Genomic DNA, 24978 nt, shown 5'->3' on the forward strand with positions numbered 1-24978 from the left:
GTCTTTGAAAGAAGATTGTGGTGTCAAGAATACTCTACCATGATACCATAAAAGACAGTTGTGCCATTTGAAAATTGGATATTCTTCTCCTTTGCCTTGCTGAAATTCCTTCATCATCTTTGATGCTTGCTCATCAAGTAAATACTCCTCTTAAATATCATGAATCCAATCCTTATGCACAGTTGAAATGGAACATACTGACATTCTTGATAAGGCATCCACCACCACATTGTCTTTTCCAGCCATATAAGATATTTCTAAGTCATATCCTTGAAGAGTAGGTAACCATATTTGTTGCTTGGGAGATAAATTTGATTGTGAAAGAAAGTATTTCAGCACATGATGATCGCTTTTGACCTTGAAATGGATTCCGTAGATGTAATGATGCCACTTTTTGATAGCATGCAATATTGCTAACATCTCTTGCTCATAAACATGTAATTGACGCTCCTTGTCATCAAGGTTTTGGCTCTCAACCCCAATTCCTCTTCTACTAACATCTACACATATGATAAACTCCTTAGAGAAATCTAGGCATACAAGGATGGGTGCTGAAATTAGAAGAGATTTTAGCTCATTGAAACTTTGATTGGCAATGGAGTCCCAAAAAAAAGCTTCCTTTTTTAGCCTATTCGTCAATGGAGCCACCACATGAGCATAAATCTTGATGAACCTTCTATAGAAGGATGATAGCCCAAGGAATCCTCTCAAAGAGGTTGCATTCGTAGAAGTAGGCCTTTCTTTAACACATTTTACCTTATTAGGGTCCTTTCTAATCCCTTGTTCTCCCACAACTTGACCTAAGTATTCAACTTCATCTTCCATGAAAGAACACTTCGTCATCTTGGCAAAGAGTGTGTGTATACGTAAAGTGTCAAAGACCTCTCTCATATGCTTCAAATGCTTGTCCTTGGATTTGCTATAGATTAGGATATTATCAAAGAACACAAGGACTATTTTAAACAAGAAGGGTTGCAATATTTTATTCATGAGGGCGTGGAAAGTAGTCAGTGCATTGGAAAGTCCAAATGGCATAACCAAGAAGTGGTATAACCTTCTTTCAGTCCTAAAGACTGTTTTGAACTCATCTCCTTCCTTCATTCAAATTTTATGATAACCTGATCGAAGATCTATTTTGATGAAGATCTTTTCATCTTTAAGCTAATCCAAAAGATCATAAAATCAGAGAATAGGATAGCTATTCTTGACCGTTGACTTGTTCAAGTCCCAATAATCAATACACATGCAAAATGATCCATCCTTGTTTTTGACTAAGAGTACGGGAGAGGAAAATGGTGATTGACTTTGCTGAATTAAACCCATTTGCAGCAATTCTTTGACTTGTTGCTCCACTTCTTCCCTTTTAAACTTGGACAAGAAATAGGGAGGCTTGTTGATGGGCTTTGTATTGGGCAATAAATCAATAGGATGGTCAACCTCTTGCTTTGGAGGTAAAGATGATGGTGGTTGAAATAAATCCTTGTATTCCTCCAATAACTCTCCGAATCTTGGATCCTTTTTCTTTGAAGAAGAAGATGGTTGATTTGTTAATTGTCCTTCATCTACTTTTGCAAGCAAAAGTTGCAAGCAAAAGAGTGAAGATGCATGACTTTGCATTGATTTATTTTCGCAATTTCTTCATGGAGATGAGTCTATTTGTTTGTGGTCTATGCCTTTCAACTCTATGTGCTGTCCTTGCCAATTAAATCCCATTTGCATTTGCTCCAAGTCCAAGGTAAATTGGCCAAGTGTTTTCAGCCAATTACATCCAATGACAATGCCAATAGTCTCCATTTCCAAAGTGATCAAGTCTACTTTTATTGTGCAAGAGGGCGATAACTCAATTGAAGTACATGGACACACTTCTTTACTAGACTCATATGCACCATTGGTAACTTGTATCCACAAGGAAGAATCCATATCAATGGGTAGCAACTTCAACCCATTCAAAGATTTGGTGTTGATGAAGCTACGAGTGCTGCCTGCATCCACTAGAATATGTGCAACCTTGCCATTAATGAAACCTTTGAGTCTAAGTGTATTTTCCCCTTTGCAACCGGTCCATGCATCATGTGAGATGGTATACAAGGAAGCATGAGAATCATGATTACTACCTGGATCAAAAGGAAATCCATCCATGGAATCATAGAATTCTTCGTTGGTGGCATGCTCTTCTTCATGAATCTCTTCAACCATTGGGTATGCATCAACATGTAGTAAATTTTCCTCTTGATCTTCTTCTTCTTCAACTTCCACTTCCTGAGTGATCACTATGTTGAATTTTGAGTTCTTAGCTTTACACTTCAGCCTATGATCTTGTGACCACTTCTCCCCACATTTGAAGCATAATCCTTTTGCATGCATTTCCCTAAGCTTGTGGTGAGGAGGAAGGAAATTGCTATTAGAACTGTTTTGGGGCAGTTTAGGAGCATTTTCAGCTCTTGAAAAAGTACCTCTTGGCTCAGCCATATTTCTGAAAGTTTGCCCCTATTTTTGTACAAAATTTTCATAAACAGTGGAAAATGTTGGCACTTTGCTATTATAATTGTTTGGACTATTATAACATCTACTTTCTTGCCTAAAAGAGTCTATTGATTGGCTGAAAACTTGCCCATACTTTGTAGGTTGATTGGAAACATTATTGCCCATACTTCTTTGCTGAAAATTTCATGCATCTCTTTTGTACTTCAAAGAGTATCTTTTAGCCAATTGTATGGCCTCATGTAATGTTTTTGGTTGTTGAGCTCCTACCTTCGATGATAGGCTAGGGTCAAGACCAAAAATGTATTTGTTTAGCTTAGCAAAATATGAAATACTTTCAACATACATGGAAAGATTCAAGTAGGTATTGGAATAGTCTCTAATGGACATTCCTCTTTGAGCGCATGCATACCATCTTCTTTGAAGCCTTTCTTTTTCCAAAGGAGATACAAAGACATTAATCATTGCTTGCTTGAACTCCTCCCAAGAGTCAAAATTTTGCCCAATCTTTTGCATATAACGCCACTAAGTATGGCCATAACCTTCAAGATGAAGATCCGTGAAATAAAATTTGGCCTTTTCACTTCTAGGGTAAAGGGTGAAGTATAATTCAAGCTTATTGATCCACTCCTCCCATTCTGAAGGTGAAGCATTATCTCCTTTGAAATTAGTGATATTGATGTTCTTTTTATATTCTTTTTCATTGTAAGATGGCTGCCCATGAGATTGTTGTCTCCATGAATATTTATTCCATGAATTTTTTCTAAAAGTAGGTGGTCCAAAACCATGAGATGAAGGTTGTCCATTTGAAACATGCTCTTGGTTTGGGATGTCATGAGCTGATCTTCGCTCATCATGCCTTTGACCTTCATGAACTTGATTGTTGTTTGCATTCCCTTTTTGTGCATTTGAGGGCTGATGAAAAAAATTATTGTAGAAGGGGTCACATCCATGATAATCATTATCCCATCGAGTGTTGTCTTGTTTCCCTTCATGTCTATGATTATCCTTTGGACTGCTAAATTGAGGCCTTGGGGTATGAATACCATGAATTTGTGAAGGATGATGGTTGCCCCTCACTCTAGATGGTTCTCTCCTTTCAAAAGTGTGGATTATTAGCTGAGACTTGTCTTTGCTTGGATGGGAAGCATTACCAACAAAGGGAATTGCATGGGAGTCTTCAATAGTTTGAGGTTCTCTTTGTGGTTTTCTTCCAGTTTCCTTTATGGCTGAGATGAGCTCTTGAAATAAGGATTTATTGCTTTGCTGCAAATCAAAGATTCCTTGGTTTACCTATGCTATCCCTTGCAACAAACCTTGATTCATATGGGTTAAACCTTCATTCAAAGCCTTCAAATCCTAGAAAGGCCTTCATTAACATGTCCCAACTCTTTTGACAGTAGGAGATAATCATTCCTTGCAAGCTCTTCATGTATGTCATGTTGTCCTTGATGTGTGCTATAAGCAATCTCAATGCTTAATTCTTCATCTATTTGATCAACATTATGGGCTTTAGTTGTGCAATTTTGATCCTCTTGGAAGTCTTTGATACCATCATTCAATGCTTCAGTAATAGGGTCTTTCTGCTTGTTCCTGGCCATTAGGAAACAGTGATGTAGTAGTAGACAGTTTGTCACTTAACCCCTTATTTCTCTCAAGATATTGCACCAATACCAATTATTAATAGCTCTATGGAAAGCTTATTATATGGGGATATACGAGATTTAGTAATATCTCAGCTTGCAATAAGGTATATGGGTAGAATGAACTCAAACAGTGTATTACAATTTTTTTTGATTTAAATGAAATATTAACATCACCTCTTTAAATCAAGCTATTAAGATCCCAATTCAGATCACGACAGAATTTTCTGTAATAGGAATTGTATACCTATTTAGAGAATTCCTGCAACCTGTTAACACCTTGTGGAAACCTTGTTTGACCCTGTAGGAATACCCTCAGTGAAGGAAACCCTTGTAAACCACTGTAGCAACCAAGAGAGGGTTATGGGGCACCTGTAGGGATCAAGAATAACCTGTAGATTGGTATATACATGTTGTTTTATTTGTCAAAACTCTGTCCAACACTTGTAGGTACCCTAAAAATGGAAAATGTACCTGCACCTAAATTTGAAAATTGCATGGGCTCCAAGACAAGAGGGATGTGCAAAGTTCCACCTCAAGCCGGGTTGTGCACCCCTTCAGGGTCTTAATCGGGAAGGGAGGGTCACCTCTCTTTTGTCTTTCCGATTCACCTGGCATCTACTTTTCTTTGCAGGAACCAACATGGAAAGTACATTCTAATGGCTATTCAAACAAGGATGCTATGCATGGACTGAAAAATCCTTTGAATTCTTTAATGAAATGCAAGTGGGTATTGGGAAATGACTTAATTGAAAGAGCTATGTATAGGGCATTACCCTTTTGCAGTGACTCACTGCTTTTACAATGTTCCCACTTACCAATTTCATCATTGTTTCAGTCCTATAGCATCAATGCTCAATCATCCAACAAAAATCCAATTCAAATAGGCAATAAGTAGCATTTATGCAATCAATTGAGCTTTAACATTTGAATGGGCAAAAAACAACTCATCAAGCAATCATAATCAGCCCTGGGTTGAATTCTACATGCCTTCAATAGGAATTAAGAGGTTCTATTACACTCAATCTCTCTTATGGGCAATAAGACTGGTTCAACAATTGGATAAAAGAGAGATTAAGCTGAAAGTACTAGAATTACCTCTTTAATGCTGATGGAGAGTAGTAGATGAATCCAACCAATCAACCTTCAGTATAAGACACCATCAATAGACTAAAATTTTAGATCAATAAGACCAACTTCAAGAAGGCTTTGTCCAATATGATTTCTCCCATGTAATCTTCAGCTCTTGATTAATAAGATTGCTCTAATGAAATCAAAAGAAGTCAATGATTTGATAGAAGTCCACAATAGCTCATTGGAGAAGATCCTTTGAGCTTTGATGCGTGCAAATTCTCATTAGAATCATGGATTCCATGAATTTTCAGACATTGCCATGTTCAAGAGGTTGAAAATGCTTTCAAACTTGAAGAATTTCTTCAATGTAAGCCAAATCATTGAAGAATACCTTCAATTGAACCTTCTCGAGGTTGTAGACAACAAAAGCCCCATGAAATTGAAGGAAATAATTCAAGAATTGGATTCTTAAAGCTTGCTACCCTGTTTTGACTCCATAGCCACCACATTTTGAAGCTTCACATCCAAGAAGGCTTCAATGTCGGTCCCTTCAGTGTTGAAGAAGCTCCAGAATACTTGTTAGAGCAAAAGCCCTTTGATATTTGAAGAAATTTTAGGAAAAACATCACTGTTGTCTTGAATTTGCCATAGCTAGGGTCTGAGAGATCGAGAATGCTCAAGAGGATGGGATTTAGTTGAGTATGCTTGATTGGAGACTCAGAGAATGATTGTTATAGATTGCACAAGCCATAGCTAATGCCACTGGCTGGCTGAAATTGTGGAGAAGAGGAGCAGAAAATTCAACGAAAAATGTAATAATTTAGCCTGCTGTCCTTCTGAGATGGTTGCCATGATCAAGAGGCATATAGCCACTCTATGAAGAGCTTAAAGTATGGAGATTATAGTCATGTATGTCACTCGAACCATTGAAGGGCCTGAGAGAAGAGCAAAGCTAAGATCCACCATGAAAGCTTAAAGAAAGCTTGAGAGAAGGAAGAGAGAGAGAAGTTGGTCCCAAAAAGTAATCATAGTTTAACCATTGTAACCCCACTTAGACTTCAGTTAGGGTCAAAAGCCTTCAAAATGGACCTCCATTTGACCACGTCCTGCTATTTCGGCCAAAGATCTTCTTCAAGAAACCTTCAAAATTAGTCCCAACTTGTTGCAGAGAACTTTGACTAGTCACGATTTGAACTGTACCAAACCCTGTGACCAAATCTTGGTGCTCCACTTAATTGGTTCTTGTCCCTATGACTAAATTCTCCAAGAAAATGACTCTTCCCATGGATCAAAGTCCATGCTCTAATACCAATGTAATAAAGCTAAATTCCACAGCAAGCTTTTAAACTAAAAAATTAATACAAGAAATAGACATAAAATGCAAAAAGCCATAGCCAAGGTGTCTTGGCAAGAAAAGATATTACCAATGTTGGTTGAGAATCAAATGATGAGAGGCTACAGTAAGTAATGGACCCCAAGCTATGGTGGCCAAGAGTATTCACCCTCTTAGATGGTGGGAGGTTGGGACCTCAAACAAGTAATGTTTGTAAAATGGAAAAAATATGCTACACATGTTACACCTCCACCTTTTATACTTACCCTAGACTAAGGCATTTATGCTTTATTATAGAAAATGACATGATAACATTTTCTACACCTATCACTGCAAGTATAACATTAATCGGTGTAGGGAGGGGAGGGGTCATGAGTGCTGAATATAGGCTAAAATCTGATTTTTATAGTGCACTTTATATATAGGATGTGTTTATCTTAAAAGTAAAGGGTTTAGTAGCGCGAATATACTTAGTGGTGTCCCTATGAAATGTCGCAAATATTCTAGTAGTATAAAAATCATGAAGAAAATTGGTTGCGCACATCCACGTGACTGATTTGATGAAATAAATGATTTGTGCACTCATAGGCATTACCCTTTGCATTGTATTCCATATACATGGTATCAAACGAGTATCAACTTCTAGATTACATAGCACTTGGTTTCCTAAATGTTGACCCACATTGAGAGTGTGAGAAGTCCCAAGCTATAGGTTTACTACATTTGTTTCTTTGGGGACTAACAAAGTGAGGATATAAACTATCTCCTGGAATGATTTTTATAAAGAGAGGACTATGTGTGGTATGTGTTATATGTGTGAATGGTGTATCTTGGGGCCAATCCCCAAAGTGTAGGAGAGCCATAGTGGGGTCACGACAATTAGTTGGGGGTTTCTCCCTATGTATGTTCTACAAAGTGCTAGGAACCATTATGTTTGGGTACTCCCCATGAGGGACATTTGATGATGTTCTTAAATATGACTCTATAAGGAAGAGCTACAGTATGGTATCATAGAGTCTAGAAGCTAAAACCATAACTACAATTGATCTATTTTTTGTAGCCTTCCGAAGAGAGTTTTCCCTTGAAAGAGAGGTCAATATTGGATACTTGTTCTTAATATAACACATCAAGAACCTCATGAGAATGTTTGAGTCTATGCCTAGAAAATGAAAGAAGTGTTTCGTAAATTACAAACCTATATTCCCCCCTGCTGCTCAACTGTAGTACTTTCTACATGGGTTGGATTTTAATATCCAGGTGCAATTGAGCAATGTTGCTCTTGCCAACATTGATACTGTTATTACATGAGCCGAGGAGGTAGAGTCGCAATTGCAAGTGGTCTACGTCTCTAGGAAAATTTAAATTCGAGTCTAGGGTTTGGAAATAATTTGGCATTGATTGGTGGAAGTCAAGGAATACCCATGACCAATTGGAATGGGAGAGAAAGCATAATGCAGAGTGTTCCCACGTTGTCACATCCTTCTAATGTCACTATGTCAATAGCTACCTAGATGGCTCCATTGAATAATGGAAGCCAATAACAAACCCTAATGTCATTCCAATTAATCAGGAGCATCTAATATCTAATTAGTTGGTTAGACCAACTGAATGGCAAGTAGACGATCGTGGCTATGAGTCTAGTGCATCAAATGTTCTTGGTGAAGTCAAGGTCATGATGAAACATTATATTGATATGATAATAGAATAATATAAAAAAATAGCCATAGATATTCATTTCCTAAAGAAGAAAAAAAACTTGATAGGAACATGACACCCTAAACAAGGTGGTGCATCAAGGTTCAACTGTAAGTGGTGTGGCAGTTAGTACTTTCCAAGAAACTACCCTAATGTCAAATGCAATATATGTGGAAGTCCAACCATTTAGCTAGTACTTGATGGAGTAAGATTAGCTCTCTTCAGCAAGGGAGTAAGCAACCAGGTCCAATAAATCATTAAGTACAAAGGAACAACCTTCAATGAGATGAAAGACCAAAACAAATATTGCAAAGAGGAAAAGCTACTGTAGAGGAGCTTCCCAGTGGTAGTGGTGTTAGCCTTATCCAAGCTGTGCATATTAACACCACTCATGGCTCCAATTTGCGAGCCATTACAAGAGGGAAATATGCTAAAGAAGGTAATAGGAATAATGTAAAACCTGTTGAGATAAACCCTAAACAAGATGATAAGGGGATGCAAGTCCTTTACCCTGATGTGGAAGCTGGTCCTCTAAAAGCTATTGAATGGCAAAGCCAACCCCAATAAGGTAGTGCCAAAGAAGAAGGTAAAATCTAAGAAATAGGTACCAAAGCCTATTCACAAGCGAATTCACAGGCAACCAAGAGAAAGAATGGTTTGGCGGGAGAAGAGAACTGTTGCTAGCTATCATGAATTTTATTTAGTGAGTCCTCTTTGTGAGGTGAAGCTTGATTTGAATATCCTAAAGTTGATCAAGTTATCACCAGGAGTGCGTAAAGAGTCCAAGAAGATTCTTCTCATTGAGTATATTGTTGAGCCCTTGGGAATAGCTCGGGTGGGAAATGATTGCTAAAAAGCATTGCCCAAGGGTAGCAACATACTTTGACACCATATTAATGGAACATGCCATTGTGGATACATGATCGTTTGTCAATATTATGAGTTGAGAATTAATGGAAATATTAGGGCTAGAAATCCAAAAGGATGCCTCCACAATTCTCCAAATGACATTGTAAGGAAACCTGAAGGTTGCACTACCAAAGTTCACGTGATTGTTGCTAATGTGGACTGCATTGTGGACTTTAGGCTTATCAGGTTTTCAAGGTAGCCAAGCTATCAAGTATTGTTAGGAAGGCCATGGATCTTGCAATCTAACTATCAAGTTAATATACCTGTTAGTTGTCTTGATTTTTGGTAAAAGTGCCGAACGTGTAATAATGGATGCATATCTTGAATCTCCTCAAAGTGAGAGATTACCTTTATCTTTGTCAAAATTAGATGCAAATCCATACAATGCCTCAAAAGTTGACATACCAATACTCATGTGATGAGTATTATTGTAACAAAACTCCGCAAGATGAATCCAATGATCCCATGCATTCTGTGTATCATGGAAAAAGTGTCTAAGGTAGATTTCTAACCATTTATTGACCCTTTCAGTTTGACCATTTGTTTGTGGATGGTAGGCAGATGGAGTTAGTTTGGTACCCATGGAAGTAAATAGGCTTTTCCAAAAATTACCCATGAACTTGGAATTCCTATAAAAAATAATCTTCACAGGTAATCCATGAAGTCTGAAAATTTCTTCCATGAAATGATCGGCTGAATATTGGACTTTGGTAGGTAAGAAGTGGGCTGATTTCGTAAGACGATCAACCACAAAAAAAATGCTATTCCAACCCTACTTAGTGTTAGGAAGTCATGTAATAAAATCCATGTTGATATCAGTCCGTTTACCTTGTGCGATAGGCAAAGGCTGAACTAGACCACTAGGAAATAAATTTGAATCTTTATTCTGCTAGCATGGTAAGCATTGCATCACATACTCCTTGACATATTTCCAAAGTCCCTTCCAATAGAAACATTTATGGATCTTGTCAAAGGTTTTAAACAATCCAATATGTCCTACCAAAGGAGAAAAATGCATCTCCTATAAAATTTGAGACCTAAATGATGATTGAGGGGTCAAGTATACTCTCCCTTTAAACCAAAGAAGTCTATTTTTCCATTTCAAATTGGGAATTTCAGATCCATCATGTTGTTGTAATTTCTTTGTAATATTAGTACTGTGCTTATTTAAAAGATATTCTTCTTGAATGTCCTTGATCCAATCCTTATGTATGGTAGTGATGGTAGAAACAGAACATGCCCACATCCTAGATAAGGCATCTGCCACTACATTATCCTTACCTACCATATAAGAAATCTCAAAATCATATACCTGAAGTGTGGCTAACCATCATCTTTGTTTGAGAGAGAGATTTGGCTGAGAGAGGAAATACTTCAATATACACGATGTCGCTCTTCACCTTAAAATGGCTGCCATAAATGTAGTGGTGCCACTTCTTGACTGCGTGAAGAATGGCTAACATTTCCTGGTCATAGACGTGGAGTTATCTTTCTTTATCATCCAACTTCCTTCTTTCATAAGCAATAGCATCATGGTCTTGGCCTAAAATATCCACAATACCTCTGCCACTAGCATCAGCAAATATAGTGAACTCCTCGAAAAAGTCTAGGCACACTAAGATAGGTGCCAAGATGAGAAGACTTTTCAGCTCATTGAAACTCATAGTGGCTATAGCATCCCAAAAAAAAGCTTCCTTTTTCAATCTGCCAGTGTGAGAGGAGATCCTTCATGGGCATAATTCTTGATGAATCTCCTATAGAAACAAGATAATCCAAGAAATCCTTGCAATGAAGTAGAATTTTGTGGTATGGGCCAATCCTTGATGCACTAGACCTTCTTTGGATCAACCACAATTCCTTTCTCACCAACTATATGACCCAAGTATTCTACTTCATCAGCCATAAAAGTACACTTGCTTTCCTTTGAAAAATCTTGTGTCTTCTCAAGGTAAGAATGACTTCTTTGACATGCTTCAAATGTTCCTCTCTATTCTTGCTATAAATGAGAATATCATCAAAGAATACCAAGATTTACTTATATAAGAATGTTTTCAAAATCTTGTTCATAAGAGCCTGGAAAGTTACAAGTGCAATTGAAAGTCCAAATGGCATAACTAGGAAGTAGTAGAGATCTCTTTCTGTCCTAAAAGCTATCTTATAGTCATCCCATACTTTCATCCTAATTTGATGAGACCCTGACCTTAAGTCAATCTTAGTGAAAACTCTTGCTTCCTTGAGTTCATCCAACAAATCATCAATGCGGGGGATTGGGTACCTGTTCTTTATGGTGCTCTTGTTTAAGCCTCTGTTAGTCAATACACATCCTAAATGACCCATCTTTCTTCTTGAAAAGTAGTATAGGAGAAGCAAAATGTGACTGACTAGGCTGAATAAACCCCATTTCTAGTTAGTCTTTAACCTATTTCTCTACTTCTTCTCTCTCATACTTGGATAACTTGTAAGGAGGTTTGTTGATGGGTTTAGTGTCAAGCATTAAATCAATAGGATGATCCACTTCTCACTGAGGAGGAAATGATGTAGGTGACCAGAATACGTCCTTACACTCTTCCAAAAGTTTACATAGACATGGATCTTGCTCTGTAGGTGAAGTATATTGTTGATTTTCATCTTCCTTTGATAGAAGAAGTGCGAAAATGCAAGACATAGCATTAATTTCCTTAGACTTCATCTTCTTCTTACTAATTATTTCCAATTGATTTCTCTCTAAGCCATTAAGTTTTACTTGCTAACTATTCCAAGTAAACTCCATGAACATCTGATCTAGATCCAAAGAAAATTTTCCAAGATGTTTAAACCAATCGTAGAAAATGATGATGTCAATAGGGTCCATATTTAGGACAATCAAGTCTGTCATAATATTGCAAGACTGTGATAATTCAATAGGAGTCTTCCAGCATATCTCTTTGCTCAACTCTTGAGCACCATTAGCCACTTGTACATTGAGTGGGTCATCTATTTCTTGAGGTAGTAACTTCACCTCGTACAATGATTTGGCATTGAAAAAACTATGTGTGCTGTACATATCAATGAGAATATAAGCAACCTTTGAATTTATAGTACCCTTGAGCTGAAGTGTATTTTCAACTTTACAACCCATCCATGCATCTTGAGATATGAACATAACATGGGTTGACAAGAATGTCAAGATTGTGGGAGAGAAGGAAGGAGTCTCACTTGTAGCTTTCTTGCTTGCACAATGGGGGAATACACAAAAAGGTAGAGGCTGAGAACAGTTTTCCTCTTCTTACTTGTGTAAGCCAAAAGAACTCTAGTACATAGAAATAGAAGAACCCTATATATGGGTCTCAAATCAAACTCAACTAACTAAGGTGGCATACTAACTGAGCCATGAACTAGAGTAGATAAGGATAGCTATCATCTAGCTATTATTCATGGACGGTGTACCAACTGCATCTGCAACTGACAAGTCAGTGACATAAATGCACAACTGTCACCCTGGTATATCACGAGTGGGCTCGATATCTCAACACTCCCTCTAGAGCTCAATCCCAATTCCTGCACACCAAGCAGGTCTCTAAACTTGTGCAGCTTCTCTACGCCCAATGCCTTCGTGAATATGTCAGCTACCTGATCCTCTGTGTTGACATAAACTAGATCAATAAGACCTAGTAAAACCCTCTCCCGCACATAGTGATAATGCACCTCAATGTGATTTGTTCTAGCATGATAGACTGGGTTATTTGCCAAGTGTATACTACTCATGTTGTCACAATAAATGACAACTGGCCCATCTATAGGCTGATGCATATCATAAAGTAGCTTATGCAACCAAGCTACCTCACATGCAGCCATTGCTGCACCCCTATACTCAGCCTCTGTGCTCAACAAGGCAACTGTAGGCTGTTTCTTGCTGCTCCAAGTGACTGCAGCACTCCCAAAAGAGAACACATATCCACTGGTAGATCGTCTATCAGAAATACTACCAGCCCAATCAGCATCAGTGTATCCATGCAACTGTATCTGAACGCCAGTCTCATAAAATAGTCCATACTGCAATGTGAAATTCACATATCTGAGTATGCATCTAGCCGCATCCAAATGTGGTTTCCTTGGAGCCTGCATAAACTGACTTACCAATCCAACAGCATAGCTCAAATCTGGCCTGGTAATAGTCATATAAATCAAACTTCCTACTATGCGTGTGTACATAGTAGGGTCTTCGAGAAGCTCACCTGCATCTGTGCTCAACTTCACATTTTGCTCCAAAGGAACTGAAATAGGCTTACAACCTGTCATCCCATATTTGGACAGCATGTCCAATCCATACTGCCTCTGCAAGAGCCATATCCCACTTGGTGATCTAATCACCTCAATGCCCAAGAAATAACACAGCTCTCCCAAATCCTTCATCTCAAACTTTTGCTTCAATAGAATTTTCACATGAAGTATATCTTCATCATTATCACCTGTGATAATCAAATCATCAACATAAATGACAAGCAGCATAATACATTTCTCTATTTTTCTCACATAAAGTGAGAAATCTGCCTTGGAAATCTGAAAGCCAATAGTGACAAGATACTGTCCTATCTTGTCAAACCATGCTCTAGGTGCTTGCTTCAAGCCATACAAGGCTTTATTCAAACTGCAAACAAACTCAGGATGAACAGCATGCACATAACCTGGTGGCTGCTCCATATAGACCTCTTCTTGCAAATCATCATGCAAGAAGGCATTCTTTACATCCATCTGATGTAAAGACCATCCCTTTGATGTAGCCATAGCAATGAATGCTCATACGGTTGCCATCCTCAACCAGACTGAATGTTTCTTCACAGTCAATGCCATATGTTTGTGCATAGCCCTTGACTACTAATCTTGCCTTATATCTGTTCACAGAATCATTTGCGTTGTGCTTCACCTTATAAACCCACTTACAGCCAATTGCATTCTTATCTTTAGGCAAAGGTACCAACTCCCATGTAGCATTTTCTTCCAAGGCATCCATTTCTTCATCCATGGCTTTCTCCCATTTTTCTTTTCCCATGGCTTGCTCAAAAGAAGTGGGTTCTAGTTCGTGTATCACTTTGACTATATATGCATAGTGAATGGCTATAAATCCATCATATTTCAGCCTATCCACAAGATACCTAGCTTTGGTAGACCTACGCAAAGTAGACTCACTTCCAGGTGCTCTCAAAACATCCCTGGTCTTCCTTACTCCAGGTGTAACAAGAGAAAGAATACCCAACTCTTCATCAATGCTCTGTTCTGAGCCACTGGATTCACCATCCACATAAGAGTGACCTGCATTCACATCAAACATGGGCTGATCTACCTTCTCTTTTCCTTTTCATGATACATGCATACCACTATCTACATTGCTTTGAGAAGATTCTCCTGATCTCAATTTGCCTGTCCATGGCGAAGAATGTGAACCACTGCTAGAGGATGCTCCAGGTCCACTAATATCTTGTGACTGCTGCTGTGAATTCTCTGCAACATTACCATTTTGTGCATCTACATTATCAATCACATTTACTGGTTTATACCAGCTACTCATCTCATAAAAAACAACATCTCTGCTCACTGTAAACTTACGAGTAGAAGGGTTATAGCATCTATACCATTTCTGCTGCAAAGAGTAACCAATAAAGATGCACTTCTTAGCTTTTGGATCCAACTTGGATCTCAACTCATCTGGCACATGAACATAGGCAATGCAACCAAAAATTTTCAAATGAGAAATATCTAGTTTCCTACCAGTATACCTCTCCTTTGGAGTCATCCCATGTATTGTTGCAGTGGGAGTCCTGCTCATTATGTAGACTGCTGTAGCAAGTGCCTCAGCCCAATAAAAATCTGGCATGTCTTTTTCATTGAGCATGGCACGAGATACCTCTCCAATATGCCTGTTTTTACTTTCTGTAATTCCATTTTTGTTGTGGGGTATGACTGCATGAATATTGTTGCTTTATGCCATGCTCCTGCAGGAACTTTGCAAACTCATTTGAGAGGTACTCTCCCCCTCCATTTGACCTTAGGCATTTTATTTGCAGGCCTGTTTCTTTTTAAACCATAGCTTTAAGAGTTTTGAAATGCCCAAAAACTTCACTTTTCTTTTTCATAAAATATACCCAAACTTTTCTGCTATAGTCATCAATAAAAGTGACAAAATAATGACAGCCTCCAAGAGATGCAGCTTTAGTAGTCCACACATCAGAGTGGATTAATTCCAATGGCTTCTTACTCTCTTGAACATGTCTAGGAAATGGTTTTCTTGCCTGTTTTCCAAACTGACAAGCTTCACATACCTTATGCATTTCTACAACCTTGAATTTAGGCAATCCTGCAACAATATTTTGGGCCTGTATTAATTTAAGTCGCTGTAAATTAACATGACCAATGTGTTTATGCCAGATATCAATATCTGCAATACACCGGTCCCATGTGCAAACATTGTTGCACTCAATTCAGGCATGTCTGCATCTAATGTAAACATTCTGCCCTTCTTCTTTCCTTTTGCTATCAAGAGACCTTTATTTTTCATATCCTCAAAAAGCATCCATGAGGATTAAATCTGACCTACAAGCCTTGCTCAACCATTTGACCAACAGAAACCAGATTCTTGGTGATATTTGGGACATGAAATACATCTGACAGGTATTTCTTTTTCCCATCCTGCATAGACAAATGAATTTTTCCAATCTGCACAATAGGATGTGCAGTATCATCACCAGTCTCCACAAATCCTGGTTTTTCCATTTTCCTTGCATCCTGCATCCATTCTGCATGACCTGTCATGTGGTTTGATCCACCTGAGTCAACATACCACACTTCGTTGCTTTCTTCTGCACTTGTCACAGAATTGTTCATGTGTTGCACCATAAACAAATGCTCATTTCTGTCATCACCCTGTCTACTAGAAGATGCATAATTTCCTTGTTGCAATTTCCCATTCATGATGTCATTCTGCTTTTTATAGTAGTCTTTAGCCATATGACCCATTTTACCACAGTAGTAGCATTCAACATTGTTGTTTGCATTTTGGCCTCTTTGCCATCTACCACGACCTCTTTGGCTCCCCCTGCCTCTAGAGTTACCACGTCCTCCTCCATAGGACTCGTTTTCTTGAGTCTGCTGCATATTCTGATTTCTACCACGGACTCCAGATCGGCCTCCTCTACCTCTGCCTCTACCTCTTCCAGCATTTGAGTAAAAGACAGTTTCTTTTGAAGTTCCTCCTGAAGAAGATGCACCACCATTTCTCTGCTCCTCAGAAATTAGAAGAGCAATCAACTCCTCAAAATCTCGAAATCTTTCACGAACTAAAATGGATGTCTGAAACTGTGCATAATCCTTTCCTAGACCATTCAAGGTCACAGAAACTAAATCATCATCTTCCACTGGCGACCCAATGGAAGCAAGTGCATCTGCAATCTTCTTCACCTTCATGTGGTAGTCATTGATGCTCATACTTTCTCTTTGCACATTGTGCAACTCTTGCTTGAGCTGCATTTTCCTAGCTTGCGTATTTGTGCTATACATTTTTGACCAAGTATCCCATGCCTCCTTTGGCGTACTTGCATCTTGAATATGCACAATCATAGAGTCTGAAATGCTGATAGACAGCCAGTACATAACTTTCCTAGCTCTCTCATGCCATGCTTTAAATGCCTGCATTTGTTGTTGATTGGGAACATCAGGAAGAACTGGTTCTTCTTCATTTCCTACAACAAATTCCCAAGATCCTTTTTCCATAAGGAAATTCGTCATTCTAAACTTCCATGCTTGGAAGTTGTTCTTGTCAAGCTTTTCAGTGACAATCTGTGAGAGAGAATTAGACGCCATTACAGAACACTGCAAAAATTTCTGTCACTGCAAAGAACACAGCTTTAGCCTCACAAAGACAAATCTGCAAAACTGGCGAAAGTGGTATTTGACCACACAGTCACTTCCTAGTGACGATTTTGCATAAACAGGAACCAAGGATGATTCTGTAACTCCCAATGTCTCTGCACACAAGCATACGATACAATTTCTGTGGTAACTTTTCACCGACATGTAGAACAGTGGTCGCACAGCATAAAACATGGCCTTTTCTTGAGTGTGTGCAGAAAACTTTCGCCTCCAAAACAGGCCCCGAAATGGCCTCAAATAAAAAAAACCGCGAAGGGCGTCTCAATCTGAGACAATGCACTCTTGCACTTTCCGGCTATGCTACTTGCAGAGACTTGCTCCCAAAACAAAAAAATGAAAGCAACACTCGTCCTCTTACCAGAACATCGCGAACTTGGCTTGCTTTCTTGAGCTCCTTACCACGAACAAGGCTCTCATACCATGTCAAGATTGTGGGAGAGAAGGAAGGAGTCTCACTTATAGCTTTCTTGCTTGCACAATGGGGGAATACACACAAAGGTGGAGGCTGAAAACAGTTTTCCTCTTCTTAGTTGTGTAAGCCAAAAGAACTCTAGTACATAGAAATAGAAGAACTCTATATATGGGTCTCAAACCAAACTCAATTAACTAAGGTGGCATACTAACTGAGCCACGAACTAGAGTAGATAAGGATAGCTGTCATGTAGCTATTATTCATGGGCGGTGTACCAACCGCATCTGCAACTGACAAGTCGGTGACATAAATGCACAACGGTCACCCTGGCATATCACGAGTGGAGCTCGATATCTCAACAAAGAAACCATAGAAGGATCATCAATCTCTGATCCACCAGGATCAAATGGACCACATGGATCATAAGGAAAACTATTAACTCTGGCTCTAATTCCTCCTGTGTGTCTTGATATCATGTTCATGCATCTCATCACAAGTAGGAATTGCCTCTACTTGCAAAATATTTCCTTCTTGTGACTCCTTTTCATCAGCGTCTTCAATATTCAACATATTAGACTTTGCCATGTATCCTTTGCACTTCTATTTGTGCTCATGAGACCACTTCTCCCCACATTTATAGCGTAGAACCTTGAATTGGTCATTTTTGGGAAGTGCCTTGTTGCTGTTGTTATTGGGATATTGGCATTATATCTGAAATTATTGCCATGTTTTGAAGCATATGCTGTAGGGTAAGTTGGAACCTTGCTGAAATTATTTTGAAACCTGTTTTCAACTCTAAATCCCTCTCTTTGTTGGCTGAACTACTGTCCAAATCTCATAGGATGATTTGATTGATAATTCATTCTAATTTTGGACTGAAATGAAGTCAAATCTCTTCTATATTTCTGGATGTACCTTTTAGCATATTGAATGGCTACATGGACATTTGTAGGCTTGGCTATCCCAACTTTAGATGAGAGGTTTGGATCAAGACCCAAAATATATTTGTTCAGTTTGGGTGAATTGGAAATGCCTTCCACATACATGGAAAGGTTTAAGAACTGGTTGGAATACTCTCTCATGGTAGAACCCCTTTGCCTAAGATCATACCAGTTCCTTTCAAGCTTTTCCTTCTCCATGGGTGACACAAATACTTGAGTCATGAGCTGATTTGAAGTCCTCCCAATACTAAAAATTCTCCCCAATCTTGCTAACGTATCTTCACCATGTACGCACATATCCCTCTAGGTGTAGGGTTGCATAACAAATCTTTGCTTGATCACTGCTTGGGTAGAGGGCGAAATACATTTACAATTTATTGATCCATTCCTCAAGTTTGGTCGGTGAAGGGTTATCTTCTTTGAAATTGGATATGCTAATCTTGTCCTTGTATTTCTTGTCATAATGATAGTACTGCCCATTATGATTGGTATATCCAAAAGACTGCTACTTATTAAAATGATCACTCATTGCTTGTTGTCCATGATTAGGAGTAAATGAATGCTGCCCATTTCAATCATTTCCAAAAGTTTGAGGACCAAACAATGACTTCTCATGTGATTTTTGGTTATTAGTGGATATCCCATGTGGTAACCTATCATCATGATCTTTAGCATGTTGACCCCGCAAAACTATATGTATTTGGCGGGGCTTATACACAAGGTGGATTCCTTGTGCGAGAAGTTGACGAGGACACCTGTCCTTTTCGGGCATCAGGTTAATTTAATGTGCACGTGGGTGATTCCACAATGTGTGATTCCACATAATACATATTTAAATTAATGGACGTTTATGAGTTTAGAGTATACTCGTATTAGATTAAGGTTAGGATAGAGTTCTAACTTATTTAATTATTTTGTAGCTGAAGACTGCTAGGTATTCACTTTTGTGGGTTTTATCTTATTACGTTCTAACAACTTGGAATGCTTTAGTTGATGTGTAGAGTGATTATAGCAGCAGCTTTGGGTAGCATTGGGCATTAGCGTAAGTCTAAGCGTAAATTTCACAATTATAATTAGTTATCTTAAGTATAATATATAATATTATGTATTTATATGATATTATATTATTAAAGTTATTACTCTATTTGTAAGTTATAAGTTTAAACTTCTTTAGTAATAATTAGATCATTGTCCTTAGTACATTTACACTGGTAGCTCCACATTGAGCAGCTAAAAGCAATTGTGGACAATTGATTTCCTACCTCAAGGGTATGATGATAGGAGGCATATTCCATGGTGGATTCCGTGAGGTTTTTCGGTGAATTCCATGAAACTAGAGGCATATTCCACAGTGGATTTTGTGAGATTTTTCGGTAGATTCCATAAAACTATATGTATTTGCTAGGGCTTGTACACAAGGTGGATTCCTTGTGTGAGAAGTTGACGGGGACACTTGTCCTTTTTGGACGTCAGGTTAATTTGATGTGCACATGGGTGATTCCACAGCAGGCAATTTCAAAAATACATATTTAAATTAATGGACATTTATGAGTTTAGAGTGCACTCGTATGAAATTAAGATTAGGACAGAGTTCCAACCTATTTAATTATTTTGTAGTTGAAGACTGCTAGGTATTCACTTTTGTGGGTTTTATCTCATTATTTTCTAACAATTGTGAATGCTTCAGTTGATGTGTAGAGCAAGTAGCGGTGGCATTGGATAGCACTGGGCCTTAGCGTAAGTCCAAGCATAAATTTCATAATTATAATTAGTTATCCTAAGTATAATATATAACATTATGTATTTATATGATATTATATGATTAAAAGTATTACTCTATTTATAAGTTATAAGTTTAAACTTCTTTAGTATTAATTAGATCATTGTCCATAGTACTATTAACTTATCTATTTTTAGTATAGATTATTTTAGAATATGAGATTTAAGATATGCTTTTATTGAAATAAGCTTTCTTTATGGAATACCTTGCTATTTTCTTAATGTGGTTAAGTTTAGAAGGATTTTCTAGCTTTCTTTATAAAAGCAACAAGATCACGCGTAAAACATGAGAACATGGTGAAAATTGAGTTTTTTCGTTTCTCCCTCATTCGGAATCGGAATTCAGAGCTTCAAGAGTCGTTTTGGGAGTTTTGGTATGCTTCGGATGTGATGGTGATGTCAAAATGTCAAGATTGAGAGCATATAATTTTTTGCAATGACTGTAGCATGTTATAGGATATCTCTTGACTCTTAAAACTCTGTATTTTAATTGATATTTATACTTTCTTGTAATTATATGTAAGATATGATTACAAATATCCATATAAAACTATAATATATAATTAAGGATGGCAAACCATGGCTTTTATCATGGAGGAGGTTGGGCCTAATTGTGCATTTTTCTCGTCTTTCTCAATCTATTAAGTTATTCAAATCCTCTTATATATTATAATGTTGTTTATATTTAATAGTTGAGATGTTTGATTTGCTAGATTTGCCATGTGATTCGGCTTCATAATAGAGCTAATGTGAACCTCATATTGCCATGAGTAATAGGTACATCTTCAGCATGGGAAGGTGGATTGCTTTGCAATTTGTTACCCAAGTTACTGAATATTGTAACCAACTGTTCAAATTTGGCATCCAACATGTGGTTTTGCTGCTCCAAATGTGTAATAAGCTTGCCAAACGTGTCATCCATTGAATGGGTAAGTTGGATTAGACCGTCATTCATATTATCAACTTTCTTTGATAGCTGTTGGAAATCATTGAAGTCATGAGAAACATTTACCTCAATTTTAGGATTATTGTCATGAGGAACCCTTGGCCATTGGATCTCTTCATTAGCTGTACTATTGCCCACAAATTCATGTCCTTGATTTGTGGTCCTTATGGTAGGATTTTCTTTAGCATTGTAATCTTCTAAGCCCTCATTGATATGCTCCAATACTTGCTCCTTCTTCTTATTCCTTGCCATCATGAAAACTGTAGTCTGTCAAAGAATGGTCCATAAATAGAGCTATACTCCTCCGATCTAAGTTCTTGATAGCTCCAAACAAAGCTAATAACACGTAGATATACTATATTTACTAAGGTTACAAGTTTGGAAGAGGTATATGGTTGCTTCAAATCAAAACAATGTACCCTGTCAACCTGTCTAGGTACTATTGACAATGACTACCTGTTAACTAAGTGACCATACCTTTTGAACCGTTCATCCAACTGAGGTGCTCTATAGCTAGGATCAAAGCTAACTTCGTCCTCTACGGATAGAGTATAAGAACCAATTTTTCAAAATAAAAATTTTCACTCCTGTAATAACTGGTTCTTTAGGACTGTCCAAGATGAGACATCAACTTGTAGCCACTCATAAACTCACTGTTTGTGTAATATTTCCGCACAAAATATTAATGATCTTGGACCCTGCACATCTCGCGCAAAAGCTGTCCAAAGTAATCCCCCGCAACGATAAAAGTTGATGGGCTAAGTGCTCCGTCCGCATGCACTAGCAAACTCTAGCCCGCATTGTGCATAAGAGGCCGTGGCTCAAAAGCCGTAGTTCCAAGTAGGAACACCCTTCACGGGAAAAGAAAATGGATAAATTTTTGGCAATTTTTTTAATATTAAAACTCCCCTCCCCTTCAGCTATTGCATGGTGGGGGAGAGGGAGTGTGAGAGGAGTGGGTGTGGAGTAGGAGAGCATGGGGGAGGGAGGAGGCATGCACCGCCACTTGTGTGGCTACCCTCCCCCCCCTTAGACCTATAAGAACCCCCCCAAGCTAGAGGGGAGGGAGGAGGAGGGGGATTGGAGTGCGCCGTGCTGCCCACCAGAGAGCTACCGCCGCCATATTGCCACCACACACTGCTGCCGCCAGGCCGCTGCTGCCATCATGGTCATCATCATCATCACCATCATTATCATCATCATCTTCGTCCTCGTCGTCATTTTCATCCTCCCAATCATTCATCCACGTCATCTGTCATCAGTAAACAAAAGCATGGAAGCTTCTATTAGAAGCTTTCATTAAGGCTTCCATAAGCTTTGTTTACACGTGCCTTCCCCGGTTTTTCTTAAAACCGTATCTGCAAGGGCCGTGTCCTACGCGGAAGAAAAGATCTCAGTTAGAGAGGATCCGATATGCGAAAGTGACCCAAGGGTGAGTTGCTGAAATGAAATTACTGCGTCAATGGCTCCTAAACAAAAGGCGAGAGGAGCATATGTGGGAGCTTCCACCCCGAGTACGTGTGTGGACAACACACAGAATTTTAATGCCCAGGTTTCGATAAATTTCTTGCATGAAAAGGATGCATTTAAGCATGTTTAATTCTCATAGGCAAGTTTAAATACATTGGGAAATTCATTTGCTCACCCGATTTACAAGATTTAGTTGCATGTTGTGCATTTGAAATTGCTTGCTTTTTCTGTGGTCAAGTTGCAATCCTGAACGCATGATGCATAAGTAAATAGACGGAATTGTGCAAAGGCATCTTTGTTGCATCACGAAAAGAACAGCGCATAATGCACTTAGGTATTGATTTCCTAGTTGCGACTCATGTATGAGATAATCTTAGGCCCCCATTGAATGATGTCCAAATAGTCGCAATGCATAAAAAGGAATTATGAACTTTTCAATGAAAATGGTTATATTTTAGGTCGGGTTAAGTGCTAAAGGAGGGATTAATTTAATGATGGACTCATGGTATTCGCTCATGCATGGAGTCCTTTATCAACATTGAATGCATCTTCAAAAAAAATATTAGAGCTTTGACTTCGTTGCATCAATGTAGGGTTCATATGAGTTAGCTCTGAATGTCAATCACTATAGTTTAGGGCAAGGAAAAGAATGATCTCTAAGTTACATAAAAGTAGGAGGTCTATGGTTTGAAGTTGCATACTCACATGGAATGATGCATCTCAGTTACTTACATCTTTTAAAAGAAAGTACTTGCAAATTTAGAAGAGTGTATTTGCATCTTTAATAGAAAGATCATCTTAAATCGTGGGTTGGTTAGAGCAACTAAGTAATCCACGTGAAAATCATAAAGGTACAATTATATTGCAAATAACGATCACCTCAAAGTGCTAGGTAGGGTTAAGTTACGTTAAAATTCTGCCTAGTATCGCACTTGGGTTGCTGGCTTAATATTTCCAATCCCAAAGATCCTACCCACATTCACAGAATGTTAGGGTTATCAAGACGTCCATGCAAGAATGATCTAGGGTTCTCACCCAAGTGATCGGATGACCAAATGCTAGACTTCCACAATGGAAAGTAGGAACCCTAGGGCTAAAGCGTTATCGGCCTAGTAAGGTTAGGGGTTGGATTGGGTCAAGAGAACTTTCAAACCCATTATTCTTGATAAATAAATACCACACGAAGAAATATTTAAACCCCACAAGTTGGTATTGACACCTATCTTGTGCAACAAGTTGCAACGTCACATAGTTTTGTGCCTAAATCAAAATAGTATTGCCACTCCTTAGAAAAAGGTTGGCAAGTTCTAAGTACAAGTCTAATTTTCTAGAGGATGAATAGTCACCCTGCTACATCACCCTTCCTTGGAGCTGATTTGCCAAGTTAGGGTAATGACGAATTGCCTAGCAAGCAATTGACCAATCAAGTGAGGACAACGGGGTTGTTGAGGAATTATTGACCGTAATATATGGAAACTTAAAGTAGTGACAATTTGGGTTAAGAAGGGTATAAACCCTAACCCAAGGTTAAAGGGTAAACAAGCAACTCAGCTTATGAAACCCTTGGGATCTTGCCAAGTCGCAATTGATCCCGGATCGAATGCTGGATGTATTTGGAGAGAAGGATTCATACCTTAGTAGTTGGCCATATAAGCGACCATTGGAGTGCTTGTGTTTGTACACTTAGGAGCACTTTTTGTACTTCTTTGCTAAAGGAACTAATGCTGGAAAATAACTAATGCTTCAGGTTGAAAATTTGGAGGGAGAGGTAGCATCAGTTACCCCCGACTGTCTGCTTGACCCTATCCAAGGGGGTTGTTAGCCGCACCGGGTATGTGGACTGAACTTGCCGCGAGAGGTCTCTCCATGGGTGCTACTTGGAGCAGGAGGATGCTTGGGTGCCAGGGGGACTCTGGCCGTAAATCCCTTGCCTCCGGATCCTGCACAAGAGGCCGATGTGACTCTAGATGGGATCTCGAGGCCCGCATACTAGTCTACGGCAGAACTTGGAATAACGATCCCTGAGGATTGCTGGAATAGCCTTTGGGTGGATTAGCCTTCGGGTTGGATTATTTGATGTATTCCAAAGGCTGATAAATAATGATCAAATGTTGAAAAGGAACTTGCTTGCCATTGTTTTTCTCTATCAGTGCCTAAGTTACGTGAAGGAACCAGTGTTTAATTAGTTAATTAAGGAAGCTGTTTTTGTTTGTCAAACTAAATGTGATAGGAAATTAGATAACTAAAGCAACCTGAGGAAAGTGTGATGGATGTGACCCTGGGTTCGTCCTATGGAAGGGTGGTCTCGATTGACTGGGACCGTTTCTCAAAGGAAATTGGTAGTGAGAGTTGACCTAGAATCTATAGTGTTAGAGTCCCGATTTATGCTGTTT

The 24978-nt window shown here is 38.6% G+C and overlaps 1 pseudogene; it reads right to left on the reverse strand.

Moving 5' to 3' along the window:
* The window catches only part of LOC148018015 (uncharacterized), a 149589-nt pseudogene that overhangs the window by 79489 nt on the left and 45122 nt on the right, over positions 1-24978 (reverse strand).

Source organism: Lygodium microphyllum, chromosome 21 (assembly GCF_053477565.2).
Source record: "Lygodium microphyllum isolate KBCC chromosome 21, Lygodium_microphyllum_v1.1.10, whole genome shotgun sequence".
Lineage (NCBI taxonomy): Eukaryota > Viridiplantae > Streptophyta > Polypodiopsida > Schizaeales > Lygodiaceae > Lygodium > Lygodium microphyllum.